Source organism: Arachis hypogaea, chromosome 13, assembly GCF_003086295.3.
Source record: "Arachis hypogaea cultivar Tifrunner chromosome 13, arahy.Tifrunner.gnm2.J5K5, whole genome shotgun sequence".
In the NCBI taxonomy this organism is placed as follows: domain Eukaryota; kingdom Viridiplantae; phylum Streptophyta; class Magnoliopsida; order Fabales; family Fabaceae; genus Arachis; species Arachis hypogaea.
Window position 1 is genome coordinate 72800444 of NC_092048.1, and position 14480 is coordinate 72814923.

Below are 14480 nucleotides of genomic sequence, written 5' to 3' on the forward strand. Positions count from 1 at the left end.
TTGCTTTGTTTCTAATTGCCTGGTAAGTTCTGCTAATTGCTTGGCAAACACCTTGTTTTGGGCTAGAATTGTATCAACATGGTTCAGCTCCATGACTCCCTTAGTGTTGTGCCTCTCTGATGCATAGTAGTACTCATTCTCAGCTACTGTCTCAATCACTTCAATGGCCTCTTCCACAGTCTTTTTCCTGTTCAATGAACCTCCTGATGAATGGTCTACAGCCTTCCTTGATTCATAAGAGAGTCCATCATAGAAAATATGCAATTGCACCCAATCATGGAACATGTCTGGTGGGCATTTCCTTGTCAAGTCCTTGAATCTCTCCCATGCCTCGTAGAGAGTTTCACCATCTTGTTGTCTAAACGTCTGAACCTCAGATCGAAGCCTATTGACCTTTTGTGGGGGGTAGAAACGTGCCAGAAACTTGCTTTCCACCTCATCCCATGTTGTTAGACTCCCCCTTGGGAATGATTCCAGCCACTTAGCTGCTTTGTCCCTAAGTGAAAATGGGAACAAAAGCAGTTTATAGGCATCTTCCTGGACTCCATTAGACTTCACAGTGTCACAAATTCTCAGGAATTTTGTGAGATGTTGGTTTGGGTCTTCATTAGCACTTCCACCAAATGAACAATGATTCTCCACAAGTGATATTAGCTGTGGTTTGAGCTCGAAATTGGTGGCCTGAATGGGTGGTTTCTGGATGCTGCTACCACAATTCCCAGAGGTTGGGTTTATGTATGAACTAAGAACCCTCCTCTCAGGAATGGCATTGTTTCCATCAGCTCTCTCATGGTTGTGAACTTCTCTATCCATGTTGAGATCTAGAGCTTCCTCAAAATTGTCCTCAGATTCTTCTTCAGATTCCTCTTCTCCCACTACTCTCTTCCCTCTTGCTTCCCTTCTCAGTCTATGAAGGGTCCTCTCTGGTTCGGTATATGGAGGAGTTGATGTCTCTCCTCTCCTACCTGTCATACAAGAACACAGCACAGGCACAAACAAGTGAAATACTCTTGGTTAATGGAAGAGTATGGTTAGAGCAATTGAGGAATTAATTCAAACAGTTAGTGAGTCAGTGAGTTAGTTGCTTGAATTTAAAGGCATAAAGAAAGAAAGCATGTAACCGAGTGCAGAAATTAAAATTCAACAAGTAACTTGAACAGAATTAACAAAGCAAGAGAAATTGCTCAATCTAGTTAGCTTCCAATTGGAGAATTGTCAATCGAAAACCAATCCCCGGCAACGGTGCCATAAACTTGATGCGCATAAACTAGTTATGCTACGATTTAGGAAATTGCACGATCGGCAAAATTCCTTCCGGCAAGTGCACCGGTTATCGTCAAGTAAAAACTCACAATAGAGTGAGGTCGAATCCCACAAGGATTGGTTGAGTGAGCAATTCGGATTAAAAGTGTGTTCTAGTTGAGCGGAATCAAGATTTGAGATGAGAATTGCGGAATGTAAAATTGGCGGGAAAAGTAAATGACAAGAAAATTAAATGGCGGAATCTTAAATTGCATGAATTAAAGAGCAGAATGTAAATTGCTGAAATTAAAAGGGAATGGGGGTGATTGCAAGAATTGAGTTGCAGAATGTAAAGAGAAGATGGAAATCAGAATTGGGGGATTCATTGGGTTATAGGAGATATTGAGATCTCCGAATCAAAACATGTTTATCTCTTCCTCAAGCAATGCGTTCATTGAATTTTGCTTGGCAATCTTATATGATTGGATCCCAATCCCTTGGCTCACCAATTCTCTCTAAAAATGAACAAATTCCCAATCCCTTGGTTTAAATGTTCATAAGAAGAGATGATGCTCGATCACTGATTATACCACACAGTTTCATGAACCACAATTTGGTAGGATTACATGTCACAATATCCATCCAAACCCCAATCCAATTCACTGTGAGAAAGCTTCTCTAGCATGAATCCTCCATTCCTTTCCCAAGGTTCCGAAGGATTCCAATTATGGGTAGTTTCTTTCCCAAGACAACTACCCAATGGAATTAGATCGAGAAGCTTTCTAACAAAATTCAAGAGAAAAGATTGAAGAAGAAGATAAACTATTATTGATTCATTGAATTACAATAGAGCTCCCTAACCCAATGAAAGGGGGTTTAGTGAGTCATAGCTCTGAATTCAATTACAAAGATATGAAAACTAGCTAAAAGTGAAAGTAAAAGTTCCAAAAGTTCCTTCTAACTTAAATTCTATCCTATTTATACACTTTCTATATTGAGCTTCTGTTGTGTTTCTTGGGCTTTGAGGCCTCTCCCTGCTTTCCTTTTGCCTTGGGTTTATGATCCATAATCTTGATGAGGTTGTTGATCCAAATTCTGTAACATTCATTGAGCCAACTTAGTGATAATCAAATAATGGCACATGACTCAATAAATTGAAATTTCAGACTCATCAATCCTTCAGGCCCAATCCCATAAACCATGATATTCAATTGGGTTTCATACCAGAATAAGTTTAAGTTAATGTTTGTGCTCAAATACTAACTTAAACCACAATATTTTTGGTCCAGAAACCTTTTCCAAGGGTGGCGTTTAAGTTGCAGTTTAAGCTTAAACTGCAACTTAAACGCCAGACACTTCCAGTGAGGCCTTTTGTAGAAGCACGTTTAAGCTTCAGTTTAAGGTTAAACTGAAGCTTAAACGTGGAAATGGAAGAAGGCAGCCCTGGAGAGTCATGTAGTCGAACACGTTTAAGCTTCAGTTTAAGGTTAAACTGAAGCTTAAACGTGGATATAGGAAGGGCAGCCCTGGAGGTCGAACACGTTTAACCTCCAGTTTAAGGTTAAACTGGAGGTTAAACGTGGAAATGGAAGGAGGCATCCTGGAGGTCGAACACGTTTAACCTCCAGTTTAAGGTTAAACTGGAGGTTAAACGTGGAAGCTTAGAAGAGTAGCCCTGGAGGTGTCGAACACGTTTAAGCTCCAGTTTGAGGTCAAACTGGAGCTTAAACGTGGGAATGGAGAGAGCAACCCTGGAGGAGAGTTCTTGGTCGAACACGTTTAAGCTCCAGTTTGAGGTCAAACTGGAGCTTAAACGTGGAAATGGCTCCCTGGTGCTTTTCCCATTCTGGCGTTTAACCTCCAGTTTAAGGTTAAACTGGAGGTTAAACGTGGAACTCCTTCCTGAGTGGCATTATCATTCTGGCGTTTAACCTCCAGTTTGAGGTCAAACTGGAGGTTAAACGTGGAATGCTTCTTTGGTGAGACTTTTCATTCTGGCGTTTAACCTCCAGTTTGAGGTTAAACTGGAGGTTAAACTTCAATTCAAGCATTTCTTAGCCTTCATGATTCTGGCGTTTAAGCTCCAGTTTAGGCTTAAACTGGAACTTAAACTCCACATGTGATATTCAAGCTTCCTTTATTGATTTTGTTGCTTCCTTGCTTAGCCTCTTCTCCCCTGAAATCATCCAAACAAATGCATCAAAGTCTTGCAAAATTTCATGAGAATTCTTCCATTCATATCATTCAAGTAATATAACTAAAACTCATGGAATTTGCATCAAAATCATACTGTTTGGATGGTTCATTGCTTTGTTCTTCATTTAACCATTTTTGGTTACTTTAAGCTCAAGAAAATGCATAAAACAACTAAAACTAACAGAAAAATGCTAGTGAAACTAGCCTAAGATGCCTTAGCATCACAACACCAAACTTAATACTTGCTTGTCCCTAAGCAAGTCCTGAGTTATTTAAGAAGAAAGTATGAAACAGAAAGCAATTACATTGGCTATATTAGCAAGCATTTGAAGTTCCTCAGAAGGGTTTTATGCAGAAAGTTGCAGCATCACTTTTTCATACTTATCAGGTAAGATTATCACTTTTTCATTGCATCCATCAAACACTGCTATGGCCTCTTGTTATTCTTATGTCTTTGGCACTTTTCTCTTCTTTGTTTTTCTTTTCTTTTTCTTAGAGCTTCTTTTGCTCCTTGTTTGCTTAGTGTCATGTGTTGCACAAGCCTTTGGCATTTTCTTTTTCTTATCAGTGCACTACACATATCCACTTTAGGCATTTTAGTTCACATTTCTTCTTGAGACATTGGTGCCCAGCACCTCTTTGTGTGACTAAATGTTTTGTATTTAGGTTGCTCTTGATAATGGACTTTTGGTTGATAATCCCGGGTTAGTTAACCCAAGTTACCAAGTGTTGAAACACTCCTCAGAACCTATTCATCCAAGCATATCCTTAATACATAAACACCACAGGCATTTGTCTCAGAAGTTCAAACCATTGGTACCTAGCTTATTTTCTCAATTTTTTTTTTTTTTTGCTTTTTGGTTGCCCTTTTTCAGTGGCTTTTTCTTCTTCTTTTTCTTTCTTTTTCATGGCCAAAGACATTTATTCATCAAGATCCATAGACAGTTTTCAATTTCTACACAAAGAATGATAATTCTACACTCTAATTCCAGTGATCTGACTAAATAATCAAGCATGCATACCACCACTTAATTCTACTTGATTCGTCACTAATTTAGCCAAGTTACTTTTGTTCAAACTTTTCTTTTATTTTTGGAAACAGAACAAGCATGGCAAGCACTCGTTTAAGAAGGTGAAGTTATATCCAAACATCTAGGCATTCACTTTATTCAAAGCAATAAACAGACAAATATACTAAAAACTTCACATTCCAGAAAGATTCAACATTTTCAGTTTAAACCAGAACAAGCATGCTTTTGTTTGCCCTTTTTAAAGAATTATCAAGGAACAATACCACCTTGTGAAATTCCTTGTTTTCTCTTTGTTGCCAGGAAACAATTTGATTTCCCTTCTTCTCCTAAATGTTGCTTCATGCTTTAAAATCCTTGTTTCCTTTCCTGCAAAGAGTGATGAAGTTGCTTGCTTCTCAAGCACTTGATTGGTTAGCTCAACTATGTGTGGGTAAGTATCTGAGTCTTAAGTTGGTGTGTGAACACCAAACTTAGTCTCCCACTTACTTCTCTGTGCTTTGAATCCTTGAGTTCTCTTTGGAATGAAGTTGCTGCTAAGGGTTTTAAGCATTTCTGTGACTGCTTAGAATGGTTGTTCTTCTCATATAATTCAAAGGTTGTTGTGTTCAGTTGATCTTTATGGTGGAACACCAAACTTAGAGTCACACATTCCCCTTTGAATTATTGATCCACGAATTCATTGTTTGGTGTGAAACACCAAACTTAATTCTTTGCAATGCACAGAAACTACTTCACCCTTTTTATTGAAACAAATAAAAGAAACAGCAAAAGGGTATTACCTCAGGTTGGGTTGCCTCCCAACAAGCGCTTCTTTAACGTCATTAGCTTGACGGTTGTTCCTTGTTAGGGTGGATTGTAGTGCTTGACGTCTTCTCCTCTCACTATGAAAACGTCCCCACTTGATTCATTCATGACCTCTAAATGTTCCATAGAAAGAACTTTCCTGATTGTGAACACTTGAGGGAGCTGGGAAGGAATGGTTTTGAGGCCAGGTGGGATTGGCAGATAATGACTTGATATCACGTTATCTCCCGGGGAGAAACCTTCAGTGGGAATTTTCTTGTTTCTCCACCCTCTTGGCAATCTCCCTATCACTCTTCCCTTTCTCTTGAGGATTTCTTCATTGACCCTTATGTTAGGAGGATCCTTCTGATCTGTTTCCACTGATTCTTGTGGCTTTAACTCTTGCAACTCTTGTTTGCCTTCCAAGAACTGTTTTAGAGTTTCAGCTGCTGGATTACTTCCCTCCAAACACAGATGGTTACTATCATCCTTAGGCTTTTCAGGTTCTGGTTCAAGTTCAGATGCAGGTTTGAAAACTTTGAAAATGAGCTGTTCATCATGTATTCTCAGAATTAGCTCTCCTTGTTCTACACATATGAGCGCTCTAGTAGTGGCTAGAAATGGTCTGCCCAGAATGATAGGGTGTAAGTAGCTTTCCTCCATGTCCACAATGACAAAGTCTGTGGGGAAGTAATAATCCCCCACTTTCACCAGCACATTTTCAACTACCCCTTCAGCTTGCTTCTGAGTTTTGTCAGCCAGTTGTATGATTACATCAGTGGATCTCACCTCATTCAGTTGTAGCCTCTTCATAAGAGTTAGAGGCATCACATTTATGCTAGCTCCTAGGTCATAGAATCCTCTGTCAATTTTTGTTTCCCCTATGATGCAAGGGATATGAAAACTTCCTGGGTCCGTTTTCTTAGAGAGTGTGTCCTTCTTGATCAGAGCACTGCATTCTTTGTTCATTGTTACCGTTTGTCCTCCCTTCAAAACTCTTTTCTTGCTTAACAATTCCTTTAAATACTTGATGTGTGTAGGCATTTGATGGAGAATCTCAAGAAAGGGAATATTGACATGGAGAGAGTTAAATGTCTCTAAAAACCTTGAATAGGTTTTCTCTTTTTCACCTCCTCCTAACCTCTGAGGAAATGGTGCTTTTGGTTGGTATATTTCCAGCATGCCTTTTTGCAGTTCCTTGGCTTGCTCAGTTCCACTTTCCTGCTTAACTTCTTCCACTCCTTCCTTCAAGATTTCTGGCTCCTGCTCTGAGGGCCTGATTCCTTCTTCTTCTGAAACTTCCTTCAATATAGTGATGGCCTTGCATTCTTCCCATCTCACTCTCTTTTGTTCCCCTTTAGGATTCTTTTCTGTGTCACTAGGGAACACTGCAGTTGATTTGACGGCCTGTTGAGATAGCTCTCCTACTTGAGACTCCATCCTCTTGAGTTTTTCACCATGGTTTCTTAAGGTAGCTTTCACATCATCCCTGAAGCTTTTCAATTCGGTTATGTCTTGACTCATGGTTGCCATCATTCCTTCTATCCGGTTTAATTGATCTTGAAATTGTTGGTTGGGATTAAGTTGGGTAGGTTGATTATTTTGGCCATGATATGATGATTGGGGGTAAGTGTTTTGTGTGGCTTGGTATGATCTTTGGTTGGAATTTTGGTATGTGGAATTGTTATGTTGGTTGTGGTTGTAAGGTTTGTGATTTTGTGGTTGGGTTTGTTGGTTCCCCCACCCAAAGTTTGGGTGGTTTCTCCAGCCTGGGTTGTAAGTGTTGGAATGTGGATCATATGATTGCCTCTGTTGGTTTCCCACATAGTTGGCCTCTTCCCAATCACCTCCTTCAATGCTTACTTCCTCTTGATCTTGTGTGTGTATTGCAGCCACTTGCTTTGTTTCTAATTGCCTGGTAAGTTCTGCTAATTGCTTGGCAAACACCTTGTTTTGGGCTAGAATTGTATCAACATGGTTCAGCTCCATGACTCCCTTAGTGTTGTGCCTCTCTGATGCATAGTAGTACTCATTCTCAGCTACTGTCTCAATCACTTCAATGGCCTCTTCCACAGTCTTTTTCCTGTTCAATGAACCTCCTGATGAATGGTCTACAGCCTTCCTTGATTCATAAGAGAGTCCATCATAGAAAATATGCAATTGCACCCAATCATGGAACATGTCTGGTGGGCATTTCCTTGTCAAGTCCTTGAATCTCTCCCATGCCTCGTAGAGAGTTTCACCATCTTGTTGTCTAAACGTCTGAACCTCAGATCGAAGCCTATTGACCTTTTGTGGGGGGTAGAAACGTGCCAGAAACTTGCTTTCCACCTCATCCCATGTTGTTAGACTCCCCCTTGGGAATGATTCCAGCCACTTAGCTGCTTTGTCCCTAAGTGAAAATGGGAACAAAAGCAGTTTATAGGCATCTTCCTGGACTCCATTAGACTTCACAGTGTCACAAATTCTCAGGAATTTTGTGAGATGTTGGTTTGGGTCTTCATTAGCACTTCCACCAAATGAACAATGATTCTCCACAAGTGATATTAGCTGTGGTTTGAGCTCGAAATTGGTGGCCTGAATGGGTGGTTTCTGGATGCTGCTACCACAATTCCCAGAGGTTGGGTTTATGTATGAACTAAGAACCCTCCTCTCAGGAATGGCATTGTTTCCATCAGCTCTCTCATGGTTGTGAACTTCTCTATCCATGTTGAGATCTAGAGCTTCCTCAAAATTGTCCTCAGATTCTTCTTCAGATTCCTCTTCTCCCACTACTCTCTTCCCTCTTGCTTCCCTTCTCAGTCTATGAAGGGTCCTCTCTGGTTCGGTATATGGAGGAGTTGATGTCTCTCCTCTCCTACCTGTCATACAAGAACACAGCACAGGCACAAACAAGTGAAATACTCTTGGTTAATGGAAGAGTATGGTTAGAGCAATTGAGGAATTAATTCAAACAGTTAGTGAGTCAGTGAGTTAGTTGCTTGAATTTAAAGGCATAAAGAAAGAAAGCATGTAACCGAGTGCAGAAATTAAAATTCAACAAGTAACTTGAACAGAATTAACAAAGCAAGAGAAATTGCTCAATCTAGTTAGCTTCCAATTGGAGAATTGTCAATCGAAAACCAATCCCCGGCAACGGTGCCATAAACTTGATGCGCATAAACTAGTTATGCTACGATTTAGGAAATTGCACGATCGGCAAAATTCCTTCCGGCAAGTGCACCGGTTATCGTCAAGTAAAAACTCACAATAGAGTGAGGTCGAATCCCACAAGGATTGGTTGAGTGAGCAATTCGGATTAAAAGTGTGTTCTAGTTGAGCGGAATCAAGATTTGAGATGAGAATTGCGGAATGTAAAATTGGCGGGAAAAGTAAATGACAAGAAAATTAAATGGCGGAATCTTAAATTGCATGAATTAAAGAGCAGAATGTAAATTGCTGAAATTAAAAGGGAATGGGGGTGATTGCAAGAATTGAGTTGCAGAATGTAAAGAGAAGATGGAAATCAGAATTGGGGGATTCATTGGGTTATAGGAGATATTGAGATCTCCGAATCAAAACATGTTTATCTCTTCCTCAAGCAATGCGTTCATTGAATTTTGCTTGGCAATCTTATATGATTGGATCCCAATCCCTTGGCTCACCAATTCTCTCTAAAAATGAACAAATTCCCAATCCCTTGGTTTAAATGTTCATAAGAAGAGATGATGCTCGATCACTGATTATACCACACAGTTTCATGAACCACAATTTGGTAGGATTACATGTCACAATATCCATCCAAACCCCAATCCAATTCACTGTGAGAAAGCTTCTCTAGCATGAATCCTCCATTCCTTTCCCAAGGTTCCGAAGGATTCCAATTATGGGTAGTTTCTTTCCCAAGACAACTACCCAATGGAATTAGATCGAGAAGCTTTCTAACAAAATTCAAGAGAAAAGATTGAAGAAGAAGATAAACTATTATTGATTCATTGAATTACAATAGAGCTCCCTAACCCAATGAAAGGGGGTTTAGTGAGTCATAGCTCTGAATTCAATTACAAAGATATGAAAACTAGCTAAAAGTGAAAGTAAAAGTTCCAAAAGTTCCTTCTAACTTAAATTCTATCCTATTTATACACTTTCTATATTGAGCTTCTGTTGTGTTTCTTGGGCTTTGAGGCCTCTCCCTGCTTTCCTTTTGCCTTGGGTTTATGATCCATAATCTTGATGAGGTTGTTGATCCAAATTCTGTAACATTCATTGAGCCAACTTAGTGATAATCAAATAATGGCACATGACTCAATAAATTGAAATTTCAGACTCATCAATCCTTCAGGCCCAATCCCATAAACCATGATATTCAATTGGGTTTCATACCAGAATAAGTTTAAGTTAATGTTTGTGCTCAAATACTAACTTAAACCACAATATTTTTGGTCCAGAAACCTTTTCCAAGGGTGGCGTTTAAGTTGCAGTTTAAGCTTAAACTGCAACTTAAACGCCAGACACTTCCAGTGAGGCCTTTTGTAGAAGCACGTTTAAGCTTCAGTTTAAGGTTAAACTGAAGCTTAAACGTGGAAATGGAAGAAGGCAGCCCTGGAGAGTCATGTAGTCGAACACGTTTAAGCTTCAGTTTAAGGTTAAACTGAAGCTTAAACGTGGATATAGGAAGGGCAGCCCTGGAGGTCGAACACGTTTAACCTCCAGTTTAAGGTTAAACTGGAGGTTAAACGTGGAAATGGAAGGAGGCATCCTGGAGGTCGAACACGTTTAACCTCCAGTTTAAGGTTAAACTGGAGGTTAAACGTGGAAGCTTAGAAGAGTAGCCCTGGAGGTGTCGAACACGTTTAAGCTCCAGTTTGAGGTCAAACTGGAGCTTAAACGTGGGAATGGAGAGAGCAACCCTGGAGGAGAGTTCTTGGTCGAACACGTTTAAGCTCCAGTTTGAGGTCAAACTGGAGCTTAAACGTGGAAATGGCTCCCTGGTGCTTTTCCCATTCTGGCGTTTAACCTCCAGTTTAAGGTTAAACTGGAGGTTAAACGTGGAACTCCTTCCTGAGTGGCATTATCATTCTGGCGTTTAACCTCCAGTTTGAGGTCAAACTGGAGGTTAAACGTGGAATGCTTCTTTGGTGAGACTTTTCATTCTGGCGTTTAACCTCCAGTTTGAGGTTAAACTGGAGGTTAAACTTCAATTCAAGGATTTCTTAGCCTTCATGATTCTGGCGTTTAAGCTCCAGTTTAGGCTTAAACTGGAACTTAAACTCCACATGTGATATTCAAGCTTCCTTTATTGATTTTGTTGCTTCCTTGCTTAGCCTCTTCTCCCCTGAAATCATCCAAACAAATGCATCAAAGTCTTGCAAAATTTCATGAGAATTCTTCCATTCATATCATTCAAGTAATATAACTAAAACTCATGGAATTTGCATCAAAATCATACTGTTTGGATGGTTCATTGCTTTGTTCTTCATTTAACCATTTTTGGTTACTTTAAGCTCAAGAAAATGCATAAAACAACTAAAACTAACAGAAAAATGCTAGTGAAACTAGCCTAAGATGCCTTGGCATCAATCTTCAAGTTGTTCTTGATGATTTTCCTTATTTAATCTTTGCATTTTCTTATTTTGTGTCTTTTCTTGTTTTTCATATGCATTTTCAAATTCATGGTGTCTAAACATTAAAAATTTTTAAGTTTGGTGTCTTGCATGTTTTTCTTTTCTTAAAAAATTTTCAAAAACATGTTCTTGATGTTCATCATGATCTTCAAATTGTTCTTGGTGTTCATCTTGACATTCAAAGTGTTCTTGCATATTTCTCTTGTTTTGATTCAGATTTTTATGTCATGTGTTAATTAGATGTTTTTCTCTCTCCTCATTAAAAATAAAAAAATAAAAAAAATATATCTTTTCCTTATTCTTCTCATAAATTTCGAAATTTTGATTGACTTGGTCAAAAAGTTTTAAAATTTAGTTGTTTCTTGTTAGTCAAGTCAAAATTTCAAATTAAAAATTCTATCTTTTCAAATCTTTTTCAAAAATCAAATCTTTTTCATTTCCCTTCTTAATATTTTCGAAAATTTTAAAATTGATTTTAAAATTTTTTTTCTTATTTTCATTTCATATTTTCAAAATTATTGCTAACATTTAATGTTTTGATTCAAAATTTCAAGTTGTTACTTACCTATTAAGAAAGTTTCAATCTTTAAATTCTAGAATCATATCTCTTAGTTTCTTGTTAGTCAAGTAATCAACTTTAATTTCAAAAATCAAATCTTTTTAATTTTCCTTTCAAATCTTTTTTCAAAATGAATTTCAATCATATCTTTTTAAAATTTCAATTTCAAAATCTTTTTCTAACCTCTTAGCCTTTCAAAATTGATTTTCAAATCTTTTTCAATTAACTACTTGACTTTTTCTTTGTTTTACTATTTCTTATCTTTTTCAAAATCACCTAACTACTTTTCTTCTTCACATTTTCGAAAACCAACTAACTATTTTTCAAAAATCTTTTCAATTAATTAATTATCTTAGTTTTTAATTTTCTTCTATTTCTTTTCTTATTTTCCAATTCTAACTTAATTAATTAAATAAAAATAAAAATATTTTTCTTCTCCCTCTTTTAAAATTTGAATTCTTCCCTCTCTCATCTCTTTCTATTTATTTTATTTATTTACTAACACTTCTCTTCTTCTTATAATTCGAACCCTCTCCCTCTCTGTGTGTTCGAATCCTTCTCATTCTATCTCTACCTCATTCTTCTATTATTCTACTCACATAAAGGAATCTCTATACTGTGACATAGAGGATTTCTCTTCTTCTCTGTTCTCTTCTTTTTCATATGAGTAAGAACAAGGATAAGAACATTCTTGTTGAAGCTGATCCTGAACCTGAAAGGACTCTAAAGAGGAAGCTAAGAGAAGCTAAAGCACAACACTCTGGAGAGGACCTAACAGAAATTTTCGAAAAAGAAGAAGTTATGGCAGCCAAAAATAACAACAATGGTGGAGATGCAAGAAAGATGCTTGGTGACTTTATTGCACCATCTTCTGACTTCTGTGGAAGGAGCATCTCAATTCCTGCAATTGGAGCAAATAACTTTGAGCTTAAGCCTCAATTAGTTTCTCTAATGCAGTAGAATTGCAAGTTTCATGGACTTTCATTGGAAGATCCTCATCAGTTCTTAGCTGAATTCATGCAAATCTGTGATACTGTTAAGACCAATGGGGTTAATCCCGAGATCTATAGAACTTATGCTTTCCCCTTTGCTGTAAGAGACAGAGCTAGGACATGGTTGGACTCACAACCTAAAGAAAGTCTGAACTCTTGGGAAAAGTTGGTCAATGCTTTCTTGGCCAAATTCTTTCCACCTCAAAAGATGAGCAAGCTTAGAGTGGAAGTCCAAACCTTCAGACAGAAGGAAGGTGAATCCCTCTATGAAGCTTGGGAAAGATACAAGCAATTGATCAGAAGGTGTCCTTCTGACAAGCTTTCAGAATGGAGCATCTTATGTATATTCTATGATGGTCTGTCTGAATTGTCCAAGATGTCATTGGATCACTCTGCTGGTGGTCTTCATCTGAAGAAAATGCCTGCAGAAGCCCAGGAACTCATTGAGATGGTTGCAAATAACCAGTTCATGTATACTTCTGAAAGAAATCCTGTGAATAATGGGATAACTCAGAAGAAATGAGTTCTTGAGACTGATACTCTAAATGCCATATTGGCTCAGAACAAAATATTGACTTAGCAGGTCAATATGATTTCTCAGAGTCTGACTGAAATGCAAGCTGCATCAGGCAGTACTAAAGAAGCCTCCCTTGAAGGAGAAGCTTATGACCCTGAGAATCCTGCAATGGAAGAGGTGAATTACATGGGAGAATCCTATGGAAACACCTATAATCCTTCATAGAGAAATCATCCTAATTTCTCATGGAAGGATCAACAGAAGCCTCAACAAGGCTTTAATAATAATAATGGTGGGAGAAATAGGTTTGGCAATAGCAAACCTTTTCCATTATCTTCTCAGCAACAGATAGAGAATTCTAAGCAGAGCCTCTCTGACTTAGCAACCATAGTCTCTGATCTATCTATGACCACTTTCAGTTTCATGACTGAAACAAGGTTCTCCATCAGAAATTTGGAGGCACAAGTGGGTCAGCTGAGTAAAAGAGTTACTGAAATCCCTCCAAGTACTCTCCCAAGCAATACAGAAGAGAATCCAAAGAGAAAGTGCAAGGCCATCAATATGTCCGAAATGGCCGAACCTGTAGAGGAGGGAAAGGCAGTGATTTCCAGTGAGGAAGGCCTCAATGGACGTCCACTGACCACTAAGGAGTTCCCTAATGAGGAACCAAAGGAATCTGAGATTCATACAGAGACCATAAAGATTCCACTAAACTTACTATTGCCATTCATGAGCTCTGTTGAGTGTTCTTCCTCTGAAGAGGATGAAGATATTATTAAAGAGCAAGTTGCTCAATATCTAGGAGCAATCATGAAGATGAATGCCAAGTTATTTGGTAATGAGACTTAGGAGGATGAACCTCCATTGCTCATCAATGAACTAAATGCTTTGGTTCAACAGAAATTACCTCAGAAGAAACCAGATCCCGGAAAGTTCTTAATACCTTGCACTATAGGCACCATGACCTTTAAGAAGGCTCTGTGTGACCTGGGATCACGAATAAACCTCATGCCACTCTCTGTAATGGAGAAACTAGGGATCTTTGAGGTACAAGCTGCTAAATTATCACTAGAATTGGCAGACAAATCAAGAAAACAGGCTTATGGACTTGTAGAGGATGTCTTAGTGAAGGTTGAAGGCCTGTACATCCCTGATGATTTCACAATCCTAGACACTGGGAAGGATGAAGATGAATCCATTATCCTTAGAATACCCTTTCTAGCCACAACAAGAGCTGTGATTGATGTGGACAGAGGAGAGTTAGTCCTTCAATTGAATGAGGACTACCTTGTGTTTAAGGCTTATGAATTTTCTTCTGTAACCATGGAGAGGAAGCATGAAAAGCTTCTCTCAATACAGAGTCAAACAGAGCCCCCACACTCAACTTCTAAGTTTGGTGTTGGGAGGCCACTATTAAGCTCTGAGTCTCTGTGAGGCTCTCTAAGAGCTCACTGTCAAGCTATTGACATTAAAAAAGCACTTATTGGAGGCAACACAATGTTATTTAATCATATCTATTTGTTTTCCATTGTTATTTTATGTTTTCTTTAGGTAGAT

At 38.5% G+C, this 14480-nt stretch overlaps 3 non-coding genes across 3 annotated transcripts; 2 read left to right on the forward strand and 1 right to left on the reverse strand.

Annotated features, from left to right (window-relative positions):
* The first annotated feature begins 283 nt into the window (after positions 1-283).
* Positions 284-387, forward strand: LOC112740009 (small nucleolar RNA R71). Its single transcript, XR_003170945.1, has one exon. It is a non-coding gene; the product is annotated as a small nucleolar RNA R71 (small nucleolar RNA).
* A 7044-nt stretch (positions 388-7431) lies between these two features.
* Positions 7432-7535, forward strand: LOC112740011 (small nucleolar RNA R71). Its single transcript, XR_003170947.1, has one exon. It is a non-coding gene; the product is annotated as a small nucleolar RNA R71 (small nucleolar RNA).
* Positions 7536-12620: 5085 nt separating this feature from the next.
* On the reverse strand, positions 12621-12728 carry LOC112739165 (small nucleolar RNA R71). Its single transcript, XR_003170103.1, has one exon. It is a non-coding gene; the product is annotated as a small nucleolar RNA R71 (small nucleolar RNA).
* Positions 12729-14480: the final 1752 nt, after the last annotated feature.